At 46.4% G+C, this 25,928-nt stretch overlaps 1 protein-coding gene across 3 annotated transcripts in view; it reads left to right on the top strand.

Moving 5' to 3' along the window:
- ARHGEF10L (Rho guanine nucleotide exchange factor 10 like) overlaps positions 1-25,928 on the top strand; it is a 640,241-nt gene that overhangs the window by 73,936 nt on the left and 540,377 nt on the right. For 2 of the 3 annotated variants that reach the window (XM_078643335.1, XM_078643337.1), the window contains exon 1: positions 9,913-9,993. The exons of the other annotated variant lie outside the window; for it this stretch is intronic. The gene's annotated coding sequence lies outside the window, so the exon portion shown is untranslated. Of the gene's footprint in view, positions 1-9,912; positions 9,994-25,928 lie in introns of those variants that run through there. 3 annotated transcript variants of the gene reach the window in all.

Below are 25,928 nucleotides of genomic sequence, written 5' to 3'. Positions count from 1 at the left end.
ATCTTTCGGGTGATCTGGAAAAAGACACGGAGGCTCTGCAGCGGTGGCTGACGGAAAGGCTTGACGATCTTGCTCCAAAGGCTGCCCCTCGTTCCACGGTATTTCGGCAATCTGCGCCGTGGTTCACGGAGGCGCTGCGGTTGGCCCGCAGCCAGTGCAAGGTTGCGGAGCGGGCCTGGCGCCTTCAGTATAATGGGGAGGCCAAACTGGCCTATAGAGCGGCTGTTAAGGCCTATCACCGGGACATCTTAGGTGCCAAGAAAGAATACCTTGCGAGGAGGATTGAGGCGGCGGCGAACTCCTGTAAGGAGATCTTCACCGTGGTGAAGGAGTTCACCACCCCCAGTTCCCACTCACCCCCGTCATTATCATCGGATGCGTGGGCGTGTGATCTCGCCAATTTCTTTACCAACAAGATCAAGGCAATTCAGGTTTCTTTCCCGGAGAGCGTGGAGGAGGGCGGCTGCGGCCCCGGGGCGGGACATGGGTCATCGCCCACGCCTGTCGCAGTGCTGGCAGATTTTCCTGCTGTCTCTAGCGAGGCGTCCCGGGTGCTGCTGGCCAGCCTCAAATCAGGTTCGCCACTTGACCCCTGCCCTGCCAAATTTTTGGCGGAGATGGCGGCGGTGGTGAATCCCCTGGTTAATCCCATCCTCAACGCCTCTCTGAGGGAGGGGAGTGTTCCTCGCACCTGGAAAAGGGCGATGGTGATCCCCCTCCTGAAAAAGCCTGGTCTTGATGCCGATGCTCTGGCCAACTACAGGCCAATTTCGCTTCTTCCGGCTTTGGCGAAGGTCACTGAAAAACATGTCCATGGTGTCTTGTCGAGCTTTCTTGAAACTAACAACTTGCTCCATCCTTCCCAATCCGGATTCCGTCCTAATTTCAGCACGGAAACGGCGTTGTTGGAGGTCTCAGAGATCATCAGGGAGACCTTGGATGTTGGTGGCAAGGCCATGTTAGTCATGTTGGACCTGTCGGCGGCCTTTGACACCGTCCCCCATGAGGCGCTTCTCGCCAGGCTATACTTAACAAAGAGGGGAGGTAGAGTATAAAGTAGGATTCCTACTCCACGGGCACTAGTAACTAAACAAGAAGAATCCTACTACCTGTGTGCTCCCCCCCTGTTTCTCCCTTTCAACACTGTGTGCTCCCCCCCTGTTTCTCCCTTTCAACACTGTGTGCTCCCCCCCTGTTTCTCCCTTTCAACACTGTGTGCTCCCCCCCTGCTTCTCGCCAGGCTCCATGACATCGGCATCAGGGGGACGGTGTTCAAATGGTTTACATCCTTTCTGGAAGGCCGCCGCCAGACGGTCTGGGTCTCCCAGAGCTCCGCCGAGATGCCGCCTTTGGGAGTCGGGGTTCCACAGGGTTCTGTGTTGAGCCCATCGTTGTTTAACATCTACATGTCCCCTCTGGCGGCGGCGGTGGAGGCTTATGGGGCCCAGATCGTGTCCTACGCCGACGACACGCAACTCCTCTTCACATGCGGTAAAAATCTAGCATTCCATGGAGAGAATATCCGGGGTTGTCTGGGCATGGTATTCGATTGGCTCCAGCGGAACAGCCTGAAGGCCAACTCCAGTAAGTCGGAGGTTTTATTCTTCGGCTGTGTCACCGACCCTGAGTGGCGGCTATGGTGGCCGCCTGAAATGTGCCCTCCCGCACAGTCATCATTGGTCGCCAAAAATCTAGGGGTTAAACTGGACAATAAGCTTTCGCTGAGAGCGCATGTCCTGGGTCTGGCCGGCACCTGTTTCGGCATTCTGAAAATGCTCCGCAAGTTTCTTCCACTGCTTTCTGCGGAGCATAGGCGGATTACTGTCCAGGCGCTTGTCGGATCCAGGCTGGATTATGCCAACGCCCTTTTTCTTGGCCTCCCTGACTATCTAGTCCAGCGCCTGCAGGTGGCTCAAAATTCTGCTGCCCGTGCCATCTTTGGTTTGCATAGGCGAGCACGAGCTTCTGGGCTGCTGCAAATGCTCCACTGGCTGCCCATCCGGAAGCGGATTATGTTTAAATCCCTGACGCTGATGCACAAAGCATTTTTTGGCTCAGGGGCCGGGTACCTAAGGCGTAGGCTGGCCTTCTATCGCCCAACCCGCTCGCTGCGGTCTGAATCTCTTTTTACAGCTGTGGTTCCGCGTGTGAGGAAGGCCCGCACTGGGGGCCGGTCTTTCAGCTGTAAGGCTCCCCAGCTGTGGAATACTCTTCCACTGGCGCTACGCAGTACCCCCGATCTGCTTCAGTTTAGGAAGAGCCTGAAAACTTGGCTTTTTAATCTCTAGTTTCTTTTGGGTGGGTTTTGTTCTGTCTGTTTCTGTATTTGCTTTTCTTGTTATGTTATTCGGTATTGAGCTGTCTGTGGAAAGCGCCGGGACACTCTTTTAGAGTAGCCGTGCGCTATATAAACTTTGTTTAACATAACATAACATAACATGTGTTGATTGACTTACAGCAGAGCCCTGGGCTCAAGCTGCTGATCTCCTTTTGCTGAGGAATGCCACTTGCCGGTAGGGAAAGAGAGTAGCCAGAAAATTTAAATACACCCCACATTAACCAAAAGCTCTTCACCAAGCATACAAAGCAAGTCATCACGACCCTCCTCAGAAGAGCACCCTTGTCTGTTAATTCCAAGCATCTATCCATTAATCCTTCCATCCACATGCTGATACTTACAATTTCACCATTGCACTGTGTAAACGATTCAAATTCAATTCAAAATTACTTTAATGGATTAATACAGAATTAATCATAAATGTTCACATATCACAGTTAAAAACAATAGAAAAAATAATTCCTATCAGCAAACAATCATTTTCCTATTTCTCAGGGACGCACATAAAAAGGAAGCAACACTAAAACAGGTTAAAGGATCAAGCAACATTCGTAGAAACTATAAGGTCGGGCGCACATTGTCTAAAATTAAGCTTACGTAAAAAAGGAATTAGAAACCTTTTCCGATGATTTAAGTAAAATTTACAAAAGAACAAGTTGTGCAAATCAGTTTGTCACGAAAGATCATCACAACGGCAACAAGGGAGCTCATTGGCAGAATAAATACCTGCAGGATAGCCCAACATGCATGGGATATAGTTAAGGCGAAATCTTAACAAAATAAGTTTGTGCTGAGGAAATGTTACAAACTTCAAATAGGAAGATAGCCCCATATCCTGCAGTGGTCCCTCAATGTATTCCCTTATAGGTGATTTATTATGATTTACATTCATTCTCATATCATTGGCCACTGCTAAAAAACGAGTTATTTTTTTTGGGACAGTTAGACAATTTTCAGGAAATTCGAATAAATTCCCAAGATCTAGAGTATGTAAATTATTTTTCACATACATCAACCAGTTAATATTTTCTATGTGATCTAGGTCTAGACAATCCATTATTATTTGTTGGGTAAGGGACACAGTATCTCTACACCATATTGAATGCCAAAGAAGAATAGGAGCTTCTTTAATCTGGCCAGCTATATAGGGGCTATTTAGCTCACGGTGATCCCCACCGAAACCAGAAGAACTGTCACCCAAGCCCTCATCAGCAGCAGGCTGGACTACGGCAACGCCCTCTACGCGGGAACCACGGCCACACTCCAAAAACGACTCCAGCGCATACAAAACGCTTCCTCACGACTCATCCTCTGAATTCCTCGCAACAGCCACATCACCTCCCACCTGAGAGACTTGCACTGGCTCCCAGTGAACAAGAGGATCACCTTCAAGCTCCTCACCCACGCTCACAAAGCGCTACACAACGACGGACCAGCATACCTCAACGATCGTCTTCCCTTCTAAACCCTAAACCGCCAACTCCGTTCCGCTGACCCCACCCTCGCCACCGTCCCACGCATCCACCGAATGACCACCGGTGGCAGATTCTTCTTCCACCTCGCTGCCAAGACATGGAACGCCCTCCCCATCCACCTGCATCAGAACCAGGACCTCTTGAACTTCAGGAGACTTCTCAAGACCTGGCTTTTCGATCAATAACTGCCTCCCGCCCAGTGCCTTGAGACCTTCACGGGTGAGTAGCGCGCTCTACAAATGTACTGATTGATTGATGGTGTAATTTGAAATTGGAACAGCTACTAGGAAGGCTCTCATTCATTCTTTCATCTGTCATTCAGTCTTTTACCATTTTGTCCATCCGCCTATCCATATCCAACCCAACCATCCATCTTCAAACCTATCCATCCATCCATCTTTCTATCCATCCATCCACCCATTCACTCATTCATCTCTCCATTCACCTTTTCACTCATCCATCCTTCCACTCCATATATCTATCCATCCACCCTTTAATTTCATCCAGCCATCTTCCCTTTCACTCATCCATCCATCCACCCTATCACTCATGCTTCCACACCTCCACTCATCCATCCTTCCATTTACTCTTTTACTCATCCATCCATCCACTCATCCATCCTTCCACTCACTCATCCATCCTTCCACTCACTCATCCATCCAGGCTTTCACACTTTCACTCATCCATCCATCTATTCTCACTCCCTTTCTCACATCCATCCATTCTTTCACTCATCCATCATTCCACCCTTTCATCCATCCACCCACCCTTTCACTCATCCATGCATTTATCGTCACTTATTCCTCCTTTCACTCATTTTTCCATCCTTTCACTCATTCATTCATCCATCCTTTCGCTCAGCCATCCATTCAGTCCCTCAGTCCATCCATCAATCCGTTTATCCATCCATCTGTCCTTCCTCCCTTTAATTTATCTCATCCATTCACCCTCCCATTCATCCTTTCACTCACTCATCCATTCATCCTCTTATCAACCATCCGCCCTCCCGTTCCACTCATCCATCTATCCTTTCATCCAACCATCCACCATCCCTTTCATTTACCTACCCATCCTTTTTTTAAATGTTTATTTGTATGTCAAAAAAATTGCCATGCGTACGCTGGTTATATACAACAATGAAAATAGGAAAGAAAAAGGGACAACAAAACTTTATCTTTACATTTGGTAAAATTAAAATAGTTATTACCAAGATAAGAGACCAGGAAGTAAAAGAGCAGAAAGAAGGAAGTACAAGCTTGCAACAAATAATTATAGAAATAAGTAATTGACTAAACCAATTGTAGTTGTACCAAACCCCATTGAGATTACACAATGCATGGGGACCTCTGGCCTTAGCCAGGGCTAACTCAGATTCAAACACCTAACGGAGCAATGCCCAAAACTTTTTAACATTTAGACTGATAGGGTTTATCCATGACCTAGCAATACAGAGGCGGGCGCAAACAATGACAATAGAGAAAAAGGCCCTCTCAGAGTTATTGACATCATGCTTAAGACCAAGAAGAATTTATTTTTCAGTAAGCTGGAACTGGCGACCAAGTTGCGCTGCTAGTGTTGTACAAACATATTGCCAGTAAGTCCTAAGCATTGGACAGTCCAAAAACATATGCTTTAGGTCTTCAGCATATAAGCTGTATTTAGGGCAGAATGACTTATTAGGGAATCAGGATGTTGTCCAGTTAGAGATGATGTCGGGGTATACTAAAGCATAAAAACAGTTTTATGTTGTTGCAATTTTAGATTGATAGAGGCGACTGCTCTATCTAAGGTAACAAGTGACTTCTGCACTTCTTCGGCCGTAATATCGATATTCACACGCCGGCTTAGTTTAATAAATCTGCGCAGGTTGTCATCAGGAGCACATGCCATTAGTTTCTGATATATCACACCTATGACACCTCTACCAGAGTTCTCATATATACAAGCCAATATTTAAGATGTATATGGTACAGAAAGCAATTTTATCATGTGTAACAAATAATCTCTTACCTGGAGATATTTAAAGAAAGAGCTATGAGGAAGCTTGAACTCATCTCTAAATGCCATAAATGAGCGGAATGTACTCACCCATCCATTCTCTTACTCATCCATCTCTACATCCACCCTTTCACTCATGCATCCATCCATCTACTCATCCATCCATTAACTCACTCATCCATCCACACTTTCACTAACACATCCATCCATCTGTTCACTCACTCATTCACCTTTGTCTGCCAAGTTGCAGGCAGAAGAGGCCCATAAAGAATTCTACTCCCACTGTAGCTGCTAAAGTCAGGGGTTCACAACCCCCAGCTCCATTCTTTCACTCATCCATTCATCCGTTCGCTCATCCATCTAACCACCCTTTCATTCCATCCATCCACCCTTTCACTCCACCCATCCATCCACCTTTTCACTCATCCATCCATCCTTTCTCAACATCCATCCACACTTCATTTTTCCATCCACCCTTTCATCCATCCATCCTTTCTTTCACTAATCCATCTTTTATCAATCCTTTTACTTATTCATCCATCCATTCATCTACCCATCCAACCTTTCACTCATCCATCCACCTTTTCACTACACACCCACCCATCCTTTCACTGACTCACTCAACTCTTTCACGTTATTTTAGTCTTTGCCTTCTGAGTTACAGACAGAAGGGGTCCATCAAAAATACCTTCACCCCGCTGTAGCTGCTAAAGCGGGGTGGGGGTTGATGACACCCGTGTGGTAGGGCATCCCTTGTAGCTGGTAGATCGGGGCCCAGGGGGAACACTTCTTCCACCATTTGCCCCGGTCGCCGTGGAACAAGCACCGAGCTTGTCCACGTCCAGGAAGACACTCATCTGATCCACGAAGGAGCTATGGGAGATTCAAAGTAATGTTGCAAACTATTAATACCATCCAGAGCAGGTGTACTTTGTGTCATCCCCCAATCAATATCGGACACTAATTATCTGAATTCCAAATCCTCTGGCCACTTTGGGAAAAGACCATGTTTGCACACTTCCCCCTATTAAAAACCTGGAAAGGCTGGTTTGACATCTAGGGACGTGTGCTCGGAAATAAATCAGAAATGTGGGAAAATATCATTTTAAGGGTATGGAAGATCCTATGGTGTGAGAAGGGAACACATTTAGAGGCTGCCCCTAAGAGGGATTGGACTCATACATTACTTGCCTCTTACTGGCCAAATTGGTGTAGGGACAAGATCTCGTTAGGTAGCCTATGTGCATTTTGTATGAGGGACAGCAAGCGTTAAAATGAGGGTACAAAAAAAGACTAAACGCTAAATATTTGACTAACTGACTCCTTAGGGCGGCTGCTTGTTTGGTAGCAATCAGTGGTGTAACACAGGCCCCTCCCGCCCCCACTGTGAGGGGGGGGGCAAGTTCCAGGGAGCCCTCTCAGTACAGTACTCTGCCTGGATAGCTCCTTAATGGGTCTAGAGGGGTGGGGGAGGGGGGGGGCTACACGTACCTTGCAGGGAGGCCCCCCTCAAGTTTCATTAAGCCAGTGGTACCAATGGAGGTTACATGGACATGATAATGAAGGTGGGAACCCTTGATGTCCTACCATCCATTAGCAGAGTGAGGGAACATTGCCGTAGGCACCAAGGTACCTCGGAGACTTAGAGTGAAAAGTGAAACAGAGGAGTTAGGAAGAAAAAAAGAAAAATAATGTAGGTGGGACGTCAGCCACCTACCGCTCCAGATGTTAGTCATGTCACAAGATAAGGCATTTGAAGAATGGAGTACAAACTCTTTAGTCTATGCAGTGCTTGATTTGTGTCTATGGTTTCAGGCATTTGGCACCAGTGTTCACTCTTGGGGCAGGGTCTTATTTTTCATAATCAAACTTAGACCCGGGGCAAGAGAGAAAAAGGCAAAAAAGAAGAAAGAAGGAGGTAGTGAAATATAAAATATAGTGACAAAGGAAGAAAAGCAGAATGATAAAGAAAGAGACATTAGAACCCGTTCACTTTTACAGTAGGATTTCCTGTTAAAATGAGGCCTCTCGAGATACGTGTATGTTGCCAATCTCCATACTGTTTCAAAGGTGCTAGACAACCATATTCAAGACAAGAGAACATTTGTTTTCAGCAGCCTCGAGCACTCAGGAAGCTGAAGGAATAAGGGCTCAGGACAGATGGGAGGGTGGGAAGTAGGGCCAGAGAAGGGGAGTGGCTACATGCAGCTCTTATTGATTGGCCCCTGCTTGATTTTCACTAGCTGGTGGCTTGAGGTGGAACTGGCCTGCTGGCTGGTATGTTGCCAACTCTATCCAGCCATTGGCCTTAGAGACATTGGCCCGGTCACAGAATCTGCCTCAGCTCCGCCAGCCTCCAGAATCATTGGTTTACTGTCTGATATGTAATGCTACTGCTCTCCAGTCTTATGCGCTTTCCAGGAGCACCTGTCTCCTACCTGACACCTTAGTTAGAACATCTTCCCCAGTCCTATCAGCCGCCATTCTACAGCCGGGCATGTCAATGGTCTTTCCAGTAGTCTACCAATCTTCCCTTTGTACTGGTCTGCCACTATCATGTTTTATTGACTGCCACATTCAAAGGCACCGCCAGCTGACTGACATATAACACAACACAAGTTATCAGCTTTTATCAAGGACTACTATATGCCAGCAATTTGCATGGCGTTTCTCGAGCCCTGATGGGCACAGTAGCAGGATTGCCATGGGTCCTAATACTAACAAGGACAATGGGCCCCCGTCGTTGGTTTGGTAGTGAAAGACGCTGTTGTCAGGGAGAAGTGGCCCCTTCACTCCCCTATACCCCTGTGCCACTATTGACACTGCACCCCCGCCGGCTTTCCAGAGATGTGAGCTTGACATAGAGATACCTGGATCTGGCTCAGCTCTATGCACTCTTGAACCCTCAAGTCGAAAACGAGTCAAGCCTTTATATGGCATATGCGTAGACTCCCCCCCCCCCCCCCACACACACACACACACACACTGACCTACTAAGAATGAAAGACAAAGCAGTAACCTTCAATGTAAAACGGGAGAGAGAGATATCCATCTAGTGGCTGAATTACACAATGTGAAAACAGAAAACATAGGATCAATTCTGGCTTCCCCGCTTGACTCAATTATTTGATCCTAGATGAATATATTATTCCACCGAGCCTCCTTTGAGGTCACCTTCAAATACATGGTTTTAGAATGAGCACTGTACAAAAACCTCTTTGTTTGATTAAGCAGTCTGTACGGTTGCTCCTTGTATAATAAGATTGTCAGCCACACATATGTTGTGCATGGCAACTGACTTGCCCCATTGTTGCACTATTGGCTTTGTGGTCAGGTCTGGTGAAGGATTTTTCCTAATTACTTGTTTAAAAACTATCACTGTTAATAATTGTGATCAATGCAGTGATCTAATCTGATCTACTAGGGTGAACCTCTCCCGCATGCTAAAACAATACTGTTTTTGAAGAGACTTCATCATATTTTGATAAGTTTATTGCACGATTTACATCGTAGCTATGTTTAGGGTTCAGCTCGTGCTGGTGCAGCTCTTAGAGCCGAGACACACTCTTGGATCGGCTCTGGTTCTCCTTGTTAATTTGTTGGCTCGCCCAACTCTAGACGGACACATGACTGAATGTGTAGCAACCTTATGCCTTTTGCCCTATCGATGCAGCAGTCTCCTGCCTCGCGATTTCTCAGTCCCACTGAAATTTCTGAGGCATACGACTGCCTTTCCCCAGCCGCACCGGCGCTCCACAAACGAACACCTGCATGAAGCATCTCCTGAGTCCTCCAGTGGCTGCTGCGCCCAGGGGTGTGTGAGTCAGCCCTCAGCAAGATTCCAGCCTGAAGCCCGGCCCCGTCGCACCCCACGCCAGAACTATTTCCCGTAGTTTCGCTAACTCCTAAAGAGCCAAAATTAGAGCGCAGCCCTGGCCGTAACAGGCAAAACAAGAGAGCGCGTGGCGCAGCGCCCTGGACGACAACAGCTGTCAGGGGCGGAGCGTCTGAACCTGGGAGAGCGGCGCGCCCAGTTCACCTTTCGGACCGTATTTTAATCGGCAACAGGAGGGTTCACCTGAGCTCTCTGGCGGCGGGATTCACCGGGGACGGCGCGAGCTGGACCAAACCAGAGTGAGGACTGAGAGCGAAGGCGCCCACTAATAGCAGGCGGCCCAGCAGGTGAGGGTCGCGCGCCGCGCTCGAGCTGCTTATACGTCAGACCCTTAACCCCAGGAAAAGCGGAAGTTGCTGCAGGTCAGAATGCATATGGGTTTCAGAGGTTGCGCACTGGAATTGAAGAGGTATTGCAGGCTAGGACTAACGAGTCTTGGGTGCGTTTTTTCTGGCTCCAGTAGGATAAACACAGTGGGCGTGGTTGGCCATCACTGAGGCGTATTGACAGCTATGCACATGGGTGCCACCCAGTGCTTGAATTGGCAGCAAAATACTCGTGGGAACCGCTAAATTGTGGATCAAAATGTGGCGAAGGAAAGGCTGTGGAGTGACGAGGGGCGGAGTCCTGAAAAGCAGAGTTTGACAGATAATAAATATATTTATTTTTTAAAACCTCTGTAACAAAGAAATTGGCCGCAAGGACAAATGTGACATTACATCTGTTCTGCCTTACTCAGTTGCTGACAAACAGGCTGTGTTTTAAACTATCTTAGGCGGTTAAGGTACTTGCTGCAGAGATCTTCACGTGCCAAGCAATTTTCAGGAGATAATATTTGTATATGATAACTTTGGTGGTTAATGTACTTGATGGAGAGTTCTGTGCTTTGTCTAGTTACGGCTTTGACTCATAAAGTAGCATAGAGGGTTAATATACCTGCTGCAAAGCAAGTAGCATAACATTCAGGACACAGATTTGTATTTTATTCATGTTCTTTCTATTACAAAGGGCATTTGCGAGTAGTATCTTTAAGTCCGCACTAGGGCGGATCTCGGGCCCCAAAGTCGCAAACTTAGACGTCTAAGCTTAGAACAAACGTCTAAGTTTACCTTTGTGAATCGGGACCCTTTTACAAAGGGCATTTGCGATTAGTATCTTTAAGTCCGCACTAGGGCGGATCTCGGGCCCCAAAGTCGCAAACTTAGACGTCTAAGCTTAGAACAAACGTCTAAGTTTACCTTTGTGAATCGGGACCCTTTTACAACGGGCATTTGCGAGTAGTATCTTTAAGTCCGCACTAGGGCGGATCTCGGGCCCCAAAGTCGCAAACTTAGACGTCTAAGCTTAGACCAAACGTCTAAGTTTACCTTTGTGAATCCCGATTCACAAAGGTAAACTTAGACGTTTGGCCTAAGTTTAGACTAAACGTCTAAGTTTACCTTTATCAATCGGGTCTAACCACTGCATTATGTTTTAAATCCTGACTCCTTGTTGCTCCTGACCATGCACTCTTAACATATATTGCCAACTGTAAGGAAGCCTGTAACCCTTATTGTCTTATTTAACATTTCCTGTACTTAGATGTACACCATTCTATGATGTATTTTTTTGTATATTGTGTGCATTTCATGAAAAGCGCTCCAACACCCTGTGTTGGGATGAGTGGCGCTATAAAAAACGTTTTTTAAAAATAAAATAGTGAGTGCTATTTAAATCATTGTTTAATTGCTCTGACAGACAGATATATCTAAAATTTTTATAGTGCATGCATATGTCTTCAATACAGGGATTGAAAACATTTTTAAAAAACTTGCTTTCAAATCATAGTTTCTCTTTAGTATTTTTGGAGTGATATCAAGAAATGTGGTGAGGTGGGGCAGGGTGGGAGGGGGGGAAAGTCTACAGACGACGGAATAGGTATAATTATATAAATAAATAATACCTACTCCGCCGTCTGTCGGCTTCTCCCCCTGCTGCGCACTGCCCTTCCTCACTGCTTTACCGTGCTGGCGCCTCCGCTGAGGATGGAGGCGCCTTAGTGGAGCTGTTTATTGGTTCCTGTACTGGAATAGCAGTGTGCTGAAGCTCAGGGTCAGATGATCCCCTGGAACTTTCAGAAAGTTGGTACAAACAGACTGAAGGTTTTTGGGTTGTGTGTTGGGTGCAAGGTGATGATGGCTGGTTTGAACTCAGTGGCGTAGTAAGACCTACTTCCACCCAGGGCGGACCCTATGTTCACCGCACAGTGCAGATAAGAGCGAGCGGGGACGGAGGCAGGGCCGGACTGGCTACTGGGCATTTTGAATGCTGCTGAGCTGGGGGCTAATTTCGTTGATGGGGACCTGCGTGTGCTGAACGAAATTCGTTTTGCTTTAATTATTTCGAAGCACACGCAGGTCTCCATCAACGAAATCAGCCCCCACCGCAGTGAAATCAGCCCCCAGCTCGGCAGCATTCCATAACGCTCGGTCGCCAGTCCCGGTCGGGGGGGGGGCACTGTTCCCAGATGGTCTGGTGCGGGAAAAGAACACACGTAAGTTGTTTACATATATGATGGGGATTGGGACAGACGCACTGCAGGGAGGTCATTCAGTGTTTGTAGAAAGTACCAAAAGGTAATATAACCAGGTGTTCACTATTTTCCAGCTCCACTGTTACCTGGCCATTCCAGCTCAAAATGGGTAAAACACCGCCACACCACGATTTCCTCTGGCCCAAGCAACAAAAGAAACTCATAAACTAATAATTGTTTTCCAGCACACAATTTTAATTGGTATTAAAATGTATGCAATAAAAAAACATAGGGCGCCTGCTCTCTTTGCTAGTTTGTGCCTGGGCGAGGATTACCACAACGCTTAGAATTCGTCCTAGGTGTCACGCAAATCTCAGGTTTAGCAAAATCTTCGTCTTTACCAGTTACAATGAGGTGAAAATTGTTCTGAGAGGAAAACTCACAAATTGTCCCAATCTTATATAGCACAAAAAACAGAAAGATAATTAAGGTATTTTTTATGCTTAAGTCTCACATGGTGACACACAAGGCATAGCATGCATGCATGTCCACCTAGTTCCGAAGCATAACATCAGGGGTTGTTGATACATATAGGGCAGTGCTTCATTTGAGCCGGTGGTTTCCGGTGCCCAACACCAGCACTTAATTGTCAACACCGGCGTTTATGACAGTCTGAAACAAGGTGGTGCTGTCTGGTTAATTTAGAGATGACCACAATAGCAGTCAATTATTAATTCAATATACATTAAAAGTTACTATTGCCTGCCACCCAACTCATTCTTATAGCTTTGGGGCCTGGAATTGCCTGAACTGTCATGCTTGTAGAAGTGTGATGATTAGTAGTTGTGTTGTTACTACCTTTGGAATCATGACAGGGGTAATGTGTGGTGCAAGATGCAGGGGCCTCCTAACAAGAGCCCTGGCACTTATTTTTTTGCAAATTAAGCACTGCATGCGAGGCAGTGTGGAAGCAAGTTCTCTCTCCCTAAATTCGGAGTGAGGTTACTCCAAATTCTAAATCAAGCCCATAGTTTGTGTTTCCTGAGTGAATGCCACTGGTTTGCATTTATGACCACAGTAAAGACTAATTCTGATTTTTCATGGCATGGATGTCTCAACATTCTGGTGTATTGAATTGCCTCAAGTGTGTACCAGAAGGCACACTATAGATTCCCTAAGACCTGCTCATATCCATGAGTTATCACATCCTGCCTACTTCCCACATTGGAATTTGACACCTGCTGTTCTACCTTAGTTGTGCCACAAAACACAAGTGACAGCAAAGCTGTTTTGCCATTTGGACCTGGTGTTGCTGTTGCATTTACCACTTTTTCAATGTAGTACCACATTTTAAAAAAGCACTTCTGCAAATTAAATAACCAATTGACTCGTCTTAGCTGTGCTCTGAATCCGTGATTTGGACAGCTTCTATACATATTTAGTAGCTACTTATAGATCCGGCAAGGTAAGGTATCCTTGGGTGTGCTGGTTCATTGTCCCTACCTGTTGTATACTCTGAAACGTCATACTTCCCTCTCATTTGGCATGATTGGCGACATCGTACTGTCAAATGATTTTATGATCAGTTGCACATACACGTGGACAAATCTGCAAATTCATAGGGAGGGCCGAGCCAGTGGTCTTGATTGGCCTTAACATTCGAGGCATGTAAAAAGTTACTATGCAGATAACATAACAGTCTATTTCTTTAACATTTACTAGAGTTTGAGTGTAGCACACATGATATTACTAAAATTATTTGTTAACTTAAATCATGTATCCATCCCTAAAAAATGACCTGATGATGGTTTTATTATTATTTATATAGATCAGCACTATGCTTTGTGACCCCATTTATGAGTGAGGATTTTGTTTTGTGCAGTTCTCATTCTTAAATGAATAATTTAAAGGTGCTCACAAATATGGCAGTCGAGTAAAAGACATACAGCTAAGCAATGCTCAACTGCAGTACTTGGCCAAGTGAGGAAACCTGAATTTCAACCCAGCTTTCTCTGCATTTCAGCAGCCCGAAAATGTCTCCTCCTTTCTCCAGTTTTGCAATAAATAATAAAGTTGGGACATATGAGCTTTCAAGCCAAGTAGATAGATTACAAATGCTTTTTACGTGTTTTCCATATCAATAAATCATTTCTACATAAATAGGGCACTCTTTATACATTCGCAAATCAATAGATTGCTCAAACACAAATAAAAACGAATTTATTTCAGGATTAATCCCAGCACCCTAATGTAGACAATTACATAAATCAACAAAACAATGAGGTCTTGGATGCCAAGATGATTGCTGTCAGTACACAAGTTTCCATTGGGGTTTAAAAATGCTGCTCCACTATGTTGATACTGTTTCAACTGTTATCTCGGTGGGAGAACTTCAAGGAAAAACACACAGTTCGTACTTTATTTATGAATATGCGAAACATACTTGCTGGCTGTCTGGCATGGGTGTTTGACCTAGCTGCAGGAGACTCGAATCAAGGCTAGATGTTTAAGATAGCCATTTAAAATACATTTAATTATGTCAAATCTAAATTAAACTTATTTACAGAACAGTTATCCTGATAATTTGAAATGGATCCAAACCTACTGAACCTCAGTAGGACACTCCTCCTCATTTTCTTTCGAAACATAAACAAGGGAGAAGAGATTGTGCAGTGCCAGATTAAACCATGTGGAGGTCCCTAGGTCCCTAGCCAGTCGGAATTTCGCCCCCCCCCGCTAATTATCTCCTAATACCAAATGCACCTGATTTTTTACAAACTGACTGCTGAGTTTATAAGGGAGAAACTGTTATGTGATTCTGATGTCACTGATTTATGTACTTTAAGTTGTTAATGGGTACATTACATTAATGCACTATTTTCTCTATGGAGTCTTTAATGTGACGTTTTCAATTCTTTGAGTGTATTTATTTTTAAAAATCATTTTGAAACAATATTTAAGAAAGCTTGATTGGTATTTTGTTTCAAGATCGTATCAATATTATTTTGTTCCGTTGTCACGGGCCCCTAAAAGGAGTGGGGGCCATAGGCCGTTCCTACTTTGCCTATTTGGTAATCCGAACTGAGGTTATGGGTCATTCCATGCATACCTGGCTCAGTAACCCAACAGTGCTTTTGCCAATGGATGGAAATACTTTGCTGCATAGTGTGTGCTTTATATAATTATTCATTTAAAGAGTTTCTTATAGTGCTTCACCATTCATTTACTCCAGAGAACTGGTGACTTGACAAAAAGGTACTACATGTAGGGAATGAAAAAGTGTTGAGTGATGCAGAAGACCTCGATCTTTGCAAAAAACACAGTTGATGGACAGAATGTAGAACAATGTCATACATTCACCCCAGTACAAGGATCTGGGCCTAAATCCATCGTTTTTTTGCACTCCACACCATCCTGGGTTAGACACTGGCTATATGCAAATCAGCTCTGACCCTGTGCCTCATGGGAACAGTCCAGTTCGAACTACCAAGTAATGTCTTTCCCAGACCGGACTCAAGCATCCAAGGACCGGTTTCTGACTCACGTCTGAGCATACCCAGCCCACTCGGGGTGAAAATTGCAAAAAACACAGTTGATGGACAGAATGTAGAACAATGTCATACATTCAACCCAGTACAAGGATCTGGGCCTAAATCCATCGTTTGTTTGCACTCCACACCACCCTGGGTTAGACACTGGCTATATGCAAATCAGCTCTGACTCTGTGCCTCATGGGAACAGTCCAGTCCGAACTACCAAGCCATGTCTTTCCCAGACCGGAATCAAGCATCCAAGGACAGGTTTCTGGCTATCAGCCTTCATCAGCCTGGATAGCTTGACTCCAGTGGTGTGGAGAGCCTGGGACTCACGTCTGAGCATACCCAGCCCACTCGGGGTGAAAATTGCAAAAAACACAGTTGAAGGACAGAATGTAGAACAATGTCATACATTCACCCCAGTACAAGGATCTGGGCCTAAATCCATCGTTTCTTTGCACTCCACACCACCCTGGGTTAGACACTGGCTATATGCAAATCAGCTCTGACCCTGTGCCTCATGGGAACAGTCCAGTCCGAACTACCAAGCCATGTCTTTCCCAGACCGGAATCAAGCATCCAAGGACAGGTTTCTGGCTATCAGCCTTCATCAGCCTGGATAGCTTGACTCCAGTGGTGTGGAGAGCCTGGGACTCACGTCTGAGCATACCCAGCCCACTCGGGGTGAAAATTGCAAAAAACACAGTTGATGGACAGAATGTAGAACAATGTCATACATTCACCCCAGTACAAGGATCTGGGCCTAAATCCATCGTTTTTTTGCACTCCACACCACCCTTGGTTAGACACTGGCTATATGCAAATCAGCTCTGACTCTGTGCCTCATGGGAACAGTCCAGTCCGAACTACCAAGCCATGTCTTTCCCAGACCGGAATCAAGCATCCAAGGACAGGTTTCTGTCTATCAGCCTTCATCAGCCTGGATAGCTTGACTCCAGTGGTGTGGAGAGCCTGGGACTCACGTCTGAGCATACCCAGCCCACTCGGGGTGAAAATTGCAAAAAACACAGTTGATGGACAGAATGTAGAACAATGTCATACATTCACCCCAGTGCAAGGATCTGGGCCTAAATCCATCGTTTTTTTGCACTCCACACCACCCTGGGTTAGACACTGGCTATATGCAAATGAGCTCTGATCCTGTGCCTCATGGGAACGGTCCAGTCCGAACTACCAAGCCATGTCTTTCCCAGACCGGAATCAAGCATCCAAGGACAGGTTTCTGGCTATCAGCCTTCATCAGCCTGGATAGCTTGTCTCCAGTGGTGTGGAGAGCCTGGGACTCACGTCTGAGCATACCCAGCCCACTCGGGGTGAAAATTGCAAAAAACACAGTTGATGGACAGAATGTAGAACAATGTCATACATTCACCCCAGTACAAGGATCTGGGCCTAAATCCATCGTTTTTTTGCACTCCACACCACCCTGGGTTAGACACTGGCTATATGCAAATCAGCTCTGACCCTGTGCCTCATGGGAACAGTCCAGTCCGAACTAGCAAGCCATGTCTTTCCCAGACTGGAATCAAGCATCCAAGGACCGGTTTCTGGCTTTCAGCCTTCATCAGCCTGGATAGCTTGACTCCAGTGGTGTGGAGAGCCTGGGACTCACGTCTGAGCATACCCAGCCCACTCGGGGTGAAAATTGCAAAAAACACAGTTGATGGACAGAATGTAGAACAATGTCATACATTCACCCCAGTACAAGGATCTGGGCCTAAATCCATCGTTTTTTTGCACTCCACACCACCCTGGGTTAGACACTGGCTATATGCAAATCAGCTCTGACCCTGTGCCTCATGGGAACAGTCCAGTCCGAACTACCAAGTAATGTCTTTCCCAGACCGGACTCAAGCATCCAAGGACCGGTTTCTGACTCACGTCTGAGCATACCCAGCCCACTCGGGGTGAAAATTGCAAAAAACACAGTTGATGGACAGAATGTAGAACAATGTCATACATTCACCCCAGTACAAGGATCTGGGCCTAAATCCATCGTTTTTTTGCACTCCACACCACCCTGGGTTAGACACTGGCTATATGCAAATCAGCTCTGACTCTGTGCCTCATGGGAACAGTCCAGTCCGAACTACCAAGCCATGTCTTTCCCAGACCGGAATCAAGCATCCAAGGACAGGTTTCTGGCTATCAGCCTTCATCAGCCTGGATAGCTTGACTCCAGTGGTGTGGAGAGCCTGGGACTCACGTCTGAGCATACCCAGCCCACTCGGGGTGAAAATTGCAAAAAACACAGTTGATGGACAGAATGTAGAACAATGTCATACATTCACCCCAGTACAAGGATCTGGGCCTAAATCCATCGTTTCTTTGCACTCCACACCACCCTGGGTTAGACACTGGCTATATGCAAATCAGCTCTGACCCTGTGCCTCATGGGAACAGTCCAGTCCGAACTACCAAGCCATGTCTTTCCCAGACCGGAATCAAGCATCCAAGGACAGGTTTCTGGCTATCAGCCTTCATCAGCCTGGATAGCTTGACTCCAGTGGTGTGGAGAGCCTGGGACTCACGTCTGAGCATACCCAGCCCACTCGGGGTGAAAATTGCAAAAAACACAGTTGATGGACAGAATGTAGAACAATGTCATACATTCACCCCAGTACAAGGATCTGGGCCTAAATCCATCGTTTTTTTGCACTCCACACCACCCTGGGTTAGACACTGGCTATATGCAAATCAGCTCTGACTCTGTGCCTCATGGGAACAGTCCAGTCCGAACTACCAAGCCATGTCTTTCCCAGACCGGAATCAAGCATCCAAGGACAGGTTTCTGTCTATCAGCCTTCATCAGCCTGGATAGCTTGACTCCAGTGGTGTGGAGAGCCTGGGACTCACGTCTGAGCATACCCAGCCCACTCGGGGTGAAAATTGCAAAAAACACAGTTGATGGACAGAATGTAGAACAATGTCATACATTCACCCCAGTACAAGGATCTGGGCCTAAATCCATCGTTTTTTTGCACTCCACACCACCCTGGGTTAGACACTGGCTATATGCAAATCAGCTCTGACCCTGTGCCTCATTGGAACGGTCCAGTCCGAACTACCAAGCCATGTCTTTCCCAGACCGGAATCAAGCATCCAAGGACCGGTTTCTGGCTTTCAGCCTTCATCAGCCTGGATAGCTTGACTCCAGTGGTGTGGAGAGCCTGGGACTCACGTCTGAGCATACCCAGCCCACTCGGGGTGAAAATTGCAAAAAACACAGTTGATGGACAGAATGTAGAACAATGTCATACATTCACCCCAGTACAAGGATCTGGGCCTAAATCCATCGTTTTTTTGCACTCCACACCACCCTGGGTTAGACACTGGCTATATGCAAATCAGCTCTGACCCTGTGCCTCATGGGAACAGTCCAGTCCGAACTACCAAGCCATGTCTTTCCCAGACCGGAATCAAGCATCCAAGGACCGGTTTCTGGCTATCAGCCTTCATCAGCCTGGATAGCTTGACTCCAGTGGTGTGGAGAGCCTGGGACTCACGTCTGAGCATACCCAGCCCACTCGGGGTGAAAATTGCAAAAAACACAGTTGATGGACAGAATGTAGAACAATGTCATACATTCACCCCAGTACAAGGATCTGGGCCTAAATCCATCGTTTTTTTGGACTCCACACCACCCTGGGTTAGACACTGGCTATATGCAAATCAGCTCTGACCCTGTGCCTCATGGGAACAGTCCAGTCCGAACGACCAAGCCATGTCTTTCCCAGACCGGAATCAAGCATCCAAAGACCGGTTTCTGGCTATCAGCCTTCATCAGCCTGGATAGCTTGACTCCAGTGGTGTGGAGAGCCTGGACTCACGTCTGAGCATACCCAGCCCACTCGGGGTGAAAATTGCAAAAAACACAGTTTGCAGCCAACAGAAGTCAGTGGAGGGCTTATGGGAAGGTTTCATGTGGTTGGGCTAACACAGGTTTAAGCATCTTAGCTGCTTGGTCCAGCAGCCTTTGTGTGTCTTAGCGGAGGTCCTTGCGGGTGATGTTGCAGTGGTCAAGATAGGCCACCTTGCTCCACCCAGTTCTTTGAGAATTCTTTCAGAGTAGGACATCTGCAGATGGATGTTCTTAACCATACCTTGACTGAAGGAGTGAAGGAGAGTTGAGAGTCAAAGAGTATAGACAGGTTTCTTACTTTTGATGAGGTCGATGAAGGGCTTCTGATGGCTTTGGTGCAGTTGAAGAGTAATGAATCGAACTCTGTTCTCTCATTGCCAGAATTTCAGTTTTGTCTCTATTTGTGCAGAGGGGGCACTCCTTCATCCAATGGAACACATAACCCAGGGGATAGGTGGTGTTGGCTGTGTTCCACAGCTTATTTTCCGACCAGATTTAGGTGTCACCAGCATACATTTGAAAGACCACCTGATTATGCTCACAAAGCTGCACCAAAGAAGCACATAGATAATCGATGTTTAATAGTAGAGAGCACATGGATAATAGTTGTGGTACACCACAAGACACCATTCATGGGGATGGCCCCAATGACAAGATCTTGATACTTTGACTCTGCTTGGATAAAATGAATGGACTTATAGATGAGTAGATCCAGAAACACAGACCCATGTTTCCAATATTTCCAACGAGATTGTGCTGCCTTTAGAGCCTGGAGCTGCAGAGAGGTCAAGGAGAGCTGGGGCGTTTTTTTGTCTAAATCCGTGGAAAATAGGTGGTTTTCTCGCATGCGCATTACGGCAGATTCATTGTGCTTCACAGGCTTGAACCCTGACTGCGTATCATGGACACGGTGGTTTAGATCCACATACTCTTGAAGCTGTTCTTCTAACTTCCCCTTTCATAATTCTATTTCAGTGTTCAAAGTGGGCATGGTAGTTCTTCAAGATATTGGGGTTTGCAGATAGTTATTTCAGTAGACGCGTGGTAATAAGATGTTGCAGCTTGGGAACACTTCAGTTGGATGGAAAGAATTCATGCCTGTAGTATCACAATGAGAGTCACGAGGACTTGCGTAAAGTCTGCCAGTGAGCACAGATTTGTAGTAGAGCTAGTTGCTTTGTTTTGAGAGCCTGTCAGAACATGTAATTATTCAACAAAGGTTCGAATGTGGTTAAATTGTATTGTAACCGAAGGGGGTAGGTGAGCAGGAGTGAGGTTCTTCCTGTTTGCTGGTAAAGGAGTCACTAACGCTGGACTCAGAGCACAACCTTTCAGGGCAATACATACTCTCTTTAGCACCCACCACTGCTGGATGACCTAATGCTGCACAAGGTGTACATTTCCTTTTCTCGACGCTTGGTAAAACCAGTACCGACTAGAAAGTTACAATTTAGGGAACAAGGCCCCTCCACACACCTCTAGGGCAGTGGTGGCTCCTCTGCTAAGGTGGAGGAGCGCCGCCCCACTGCGTTGCTGCAGTGAAGAAAAGGAAAAATAAAATGATAATAATTTGATGTATTATCATTTTATTTGCCCCTGCTGCGGCAGCATGGGGGCGTGGCACAGTGGGGCTGGGCTGCTCCGCTCACAGAGCAGGGCAGGGGAGGAGGTGCGGGGGGCACACTGAAGTGTGCATGCCGCTTTGTACGGCCGTCTCGGGCCGGCCAAACAGTCATGCTCGCTTAGTAAGTTCTCCACCCAGGCTGCATTACAGCCTGGGTGGAGAACATGCCTAGGCCCCCCGGTCCACGTCTCAGCACAGAATTTCAGCACTCAGACCGATCACAATGCTGCATTGCAGGGTTGTGATTGGCTTACGGAAGCCAATCACAATGTTGCATTGCAGTGTTGTGACTGGCTCAGGGGAGCCTGGCTGCTTCCTGTTCTGCGGACAGAGAAGAGACGACTCGGGACAGAGCAGCGAGGAGGTAAGTGTATTTTTCTTTTTTTTTTACATTCCCTTACCCCATCGCCCCGCCTCATCACCCCAGATCCGTGCCGGCCACCACTGCTCTAGGGCCAGGGCCTAATGTGGAATAGTGGCATAGTGTCTGTCCTCAATTCTGATTGGGTCCTCTACCTCCACCAAGAGTTCACTCTTTTGGCATCAGGAGGCAATACAGCGACTGTTGGCCTGTTCTAAACACATGAGCCCTGGACTCGTTATACGGTGCTTTCTCAAGGTGGTGAGTCAGGTTTATGTTCTTCATTCTTAGAGGAGAGAAAGTTACAGGTTGTGTTGTTGGTCGCAAGAAGGATGGTTTCAGTGAGGACGTGGTTCTAAATTTGATTTCTTCTAGAAGTAGGGTGTCCAGCCTTCAGCGGACTCTCGAGCCACCTGAGATGGTAAGAACTTCTGCCAGATACTGCAAGTTTGACTTGGATTCTTGTCAGGAAGGAGAGCCAGTGGAGGTCACCAGTAAGGGGATGATGTGCCTGAATTTCGTGCCGCCCGACAATCCTGGCTGCAACATTAAGCACTGCATTAGATGGGTAATGAAGGTTTAGTGGGCTCCTGCCAGATGGCGTTTCCACAGGCTAATCTGGTTATGGGCACAACATTGGATGACTGCTTTCAGATGTTCATGGTAAATGAGGTGTGGACATTCTTTCAGGGTTTGGAGATGGAAATCTAAAGCTTTAGCCACCTTGTTTGTGTGTAGTATGAACAGGAGGGCTGGATCCAAATCCAAGAGATTTTATGGTGGGAGATGGTAAAGGGGGAATCATCCAGTTTAAGTGTGTCTAGGATGGAAGCATCTAATTTTCTCCTAAAAGAGAGGATGAGAGGAGAAGGATTTCAGTTTTTTGGAGGCTCTGTTATTAAAAGTTATATGTCATTCGATTTAAGAGTTGGGCAAAATGGTTTCTAACAGCAATGGTGTTGTTGAACTGCAATTTCTTTAGATACAGCTGAGTGTTATCTGGGAAGCTGTACCACCATTCTGACTCAGGGCTCCAAGAACAGATTGAATAAAAGAAGTGCTAGGATCAAGTCTTGTGGTACGTTAGAAGGCACTACAGATGTCCAGAATGTGGTGATCATCATCAAGTATCTTCGTGGCTGATGTTTCAATGCTAGGCTGGCCTTCAATCCAGATTGCTGGCCAGCCAACATTTCTTGGAGGCCACACCATTCAATTGACCATTCATTTTTAGGTTGATACTAGACCGCACTTGCGCTGTCTGCAAACATGCTGTGTTCAGTCAATGGGATTCAAACACGCCCAGTGCTTTTGGTTGGTTGTCTGGCCATCTGTTGCCTCCATTGCAGTGCACCATGGAGCCTGCTATTTTTTCAGGAAAATTGCAACCACAGTAAAAGGTATTAGACTTCCTTTCCTGAAAAAAACACAAGGACAGCAAGGAATTTACATGTTAGACTTTACAAGTCCGTTATAATTGGGTTTTCTCACACAGATTGTCTACTGATTTCCTTGTACGGCAGTCTCATTCTAAGTCCTCTAGACAGTGCTTCAGCTGCCTCTCTGGTCCCGTTGGTTCTTCCCACATTTTAAGTCCTCTAAGCAGCGCTGTAGCTGCTTCTTTGGTCCTGTCAGTAATTCCTCATTCTAAGTTCTCTACACAGTACTGCTATCTGCTTCTCTGGTGCTGTCAGTAATGCCTCATTCTAAGTCCTCTAGTCAGTGCTGCCACCTGCTTCTCTGGTCTCATCGGTAATTCCTCATCCAAAGTTCTTTAGACAGTGCTGTGGCTGCTTCTCTGGTCCCAATTCCTCATTCTAAGTCCTCCTGACAGAGCTGCAGCCGCGTCACTGCTCCCAGTAGTGATTCCTCATTCTTAGTCCGCCAGGCAGTGCTACAGGTGTGTCTCTGTTCCCAGTGGTAATTCCTCATTCTAAGTCTTCTAGACTGCTGCTTCTCTGGTCCTGTTGGTAATTCCTCTTTCTAAGTCCTCTAGGCAGTGCCGCAGCTGTGTCTCTGTTCCCAGTGGTAATTCCTCATTCTTAGTCATCTAATCAGTGCTGCTAGCTGCTTGTCTGGTCCCGTCAGTAACTCTGCATTCTAAGTCCTCTAGGCAGGCTGCAGCTGTGTTTCTGTTCCCAGTCGTAATCCCTCATTCTTTGTCCCCGAGACAGTGCTGCAGCTGCTTCTCTGTTCCCAGTGGTAATTCCTCATTTCTAATCCTCTAGATAGTGCTGTAGCTGCTTCTCTGGTCCCAGTGGTAATTTCTCAATCTTATTCCTCTTGGCAGTGCTGCTAGCTGCTTCTCTGATTTCGGTGGTAATTCCGCACTCTAAATTTTCTAGACAGTACTGATAGCTGCTACTCTGGTCCCATAAGTAATTTCTCATTCTAAATACTCTAGGCAGTGCTCCAGCTGTGTCTCTGGTCACTGTGGTAATTCCTCATTCTTAGTCCTCTAGGCAGTGCTGCTAGCAGCTTCTCTGGTCCTGTCGGTAATTACTCATTCTAAATCCTCTAGGCAGTGCTGCTAGCTGCTTTTCTGGTCCCAATGGTAATTCTTCATTCTAAGTCCTCTAAGCAGTGCTGAAACTGCTTCTCTGGTGCCAGCGGTACTGCTAGCTGCTTTGCAGGTCACGCTGGTAATTGCTCATTCAAAGTCCTCTAGATAGTGCTGTAGTTGCTTCTGTGGTCCCAGTGGTCATTTTTCATTCCTATTCCTCTAGGCAGTTCTGGTAGTTGCTTCTCTGGTCCCGTTGATAATTTCTCATTCTAAATCCTCTAGACAGCACTGCTAGCTGCTTCTCTGGTCCTGTTGGTTATTGCTCATTCAAAGTCCTCTAGGCTGTGCTGCAGCTGTGTCTCTGTTCTCAGTGGTAATTCCTCATTCTAAGTCCTCTAGGCAGTGCCGCAGCTGTCTATCTGTTCCCAGTGGTAATTCCTCATTCTTAGTCATCTAATCAGTGCTGCTAGCTGCTTGTCTGGTCCCGTCAGTAACTCTGCTTTCTAAGTCCTCTAGGCAGTGCTGCAGCTGTGTTTCTGTTGCCAGTCGTAATCCCTCATTCTTTGTCCCCGAGACAGTGCTGCAGCTGCTTCTCTATTCCCAGTGGTAATTCCTCATTTCTAATCCTCTAGATAGTGCTGCTAGCTGCTTCACTGATTCCGGTGGTAATTCCGCATTCTACATTTTCTAGACAGTGCTGATAGCTGCTACTCTGGTCCCATAAGTAATTTCTCATTCTAAATACTCTAGGCAGTGCTCCAGCTGTGTCTCTGGTCACAGTGGTCATTCCTCATTCTTAGTCCTCTAGGCAGTGCTGCTAGCTGCTTTTCTGGTCCCAATGGTAATTCTTCATTCTAAGTCCTCTAAGCAGTGCTGAAACTGCTTCTCTGGTGCCAGCGGTACTGCTAGCTGCTTTGCAGGTCACGCTGGTAATTGCTCATTCAAAGTCCTCTAGATAGTGCTGTAGCTGCTTCTGTGGTCCCAGTGGTAATTTCTCATTCCTATTCCTCTAGGCAGTTCTGGTAGCTGCTTCTCTGGTCCTGTTGATAATTTCTCATTCTAAATCCTCTAGACAGCACTGCTAGCCTCTTCTCTGGTCCTGTTGGTTATTGCTCATTCAAAGTCCTCTAGGCTGTGCTGCAGCTGTGTCTCTGTTCTCAGTGGTGATTCCTCATTCTAAGTTCTCTAGACAGTGCTGCTAGCTACTACTTTGATCCGGTCTGTAATTCCTCATTCTAAGTCTTCAAGACAATGCTGCTAGCTGGTACTGCCGTCCCATTGGTAATTCCTCCTTCTAAGTCTTCCAGAGTGCTGCTAATCTGGTCCTTTTGATAATTCCTCATTCCGAGTCCTCTAGACCAGTGATACTCAAAGCACGGCTTGGGGACCGCATGCGGCCCTCCTGACCATTACCGGTGCCCCTTCTGGGCAGCAGCAGCACTAGACTGCTGTTTACTCGACTCAACACTAACATGAAAAAAAAGTTAAATATACAGCAAACACTTATTTAAAGGTTAATTGCAGTTAGGGAAAGGAAGTAACTAGGCCCTTAACTTTAGGAAAACCTTCATTTGTAAAGACAACCACTAGATATACATGATTTGCTTCCCCTACCTACACCCACTTTACGTCCCCCCCAAACCCCCCACCGCTTGCATCAGTGCGACCCTCGGTCTCACCATAGACCAAATTTTGCCTCCCCCCCGGTAAAATGTTTGTGAGTACTTATGCTCTAGACACTGCTAGCTGCTTTTTTGGTATCATCAGTAATTCCTCATTCTAATTCCTCTAGCCAGTGCTGCA

Source organism: Lissotriton helveticus, chromosome 5_1 (genome assembly GCF_964261635.1).
Source record: "Lissotriton helveticus chromosome 5_1, aLisHel1.1, whole genome shotgun sequence".
NCBI classification, from domain to species: domain Eukaryota; kingdom Metazoa; phylum Chordata; class Amphibia; order Caudata; family Salamandridae; genus Lissotriton; species Lissotriton helveticus.
The sequence above is the reverse complement of the archived record's forward strand: the minus strand, read 5'-3'. Positions and strand labels throughout refer to the sequence as shown.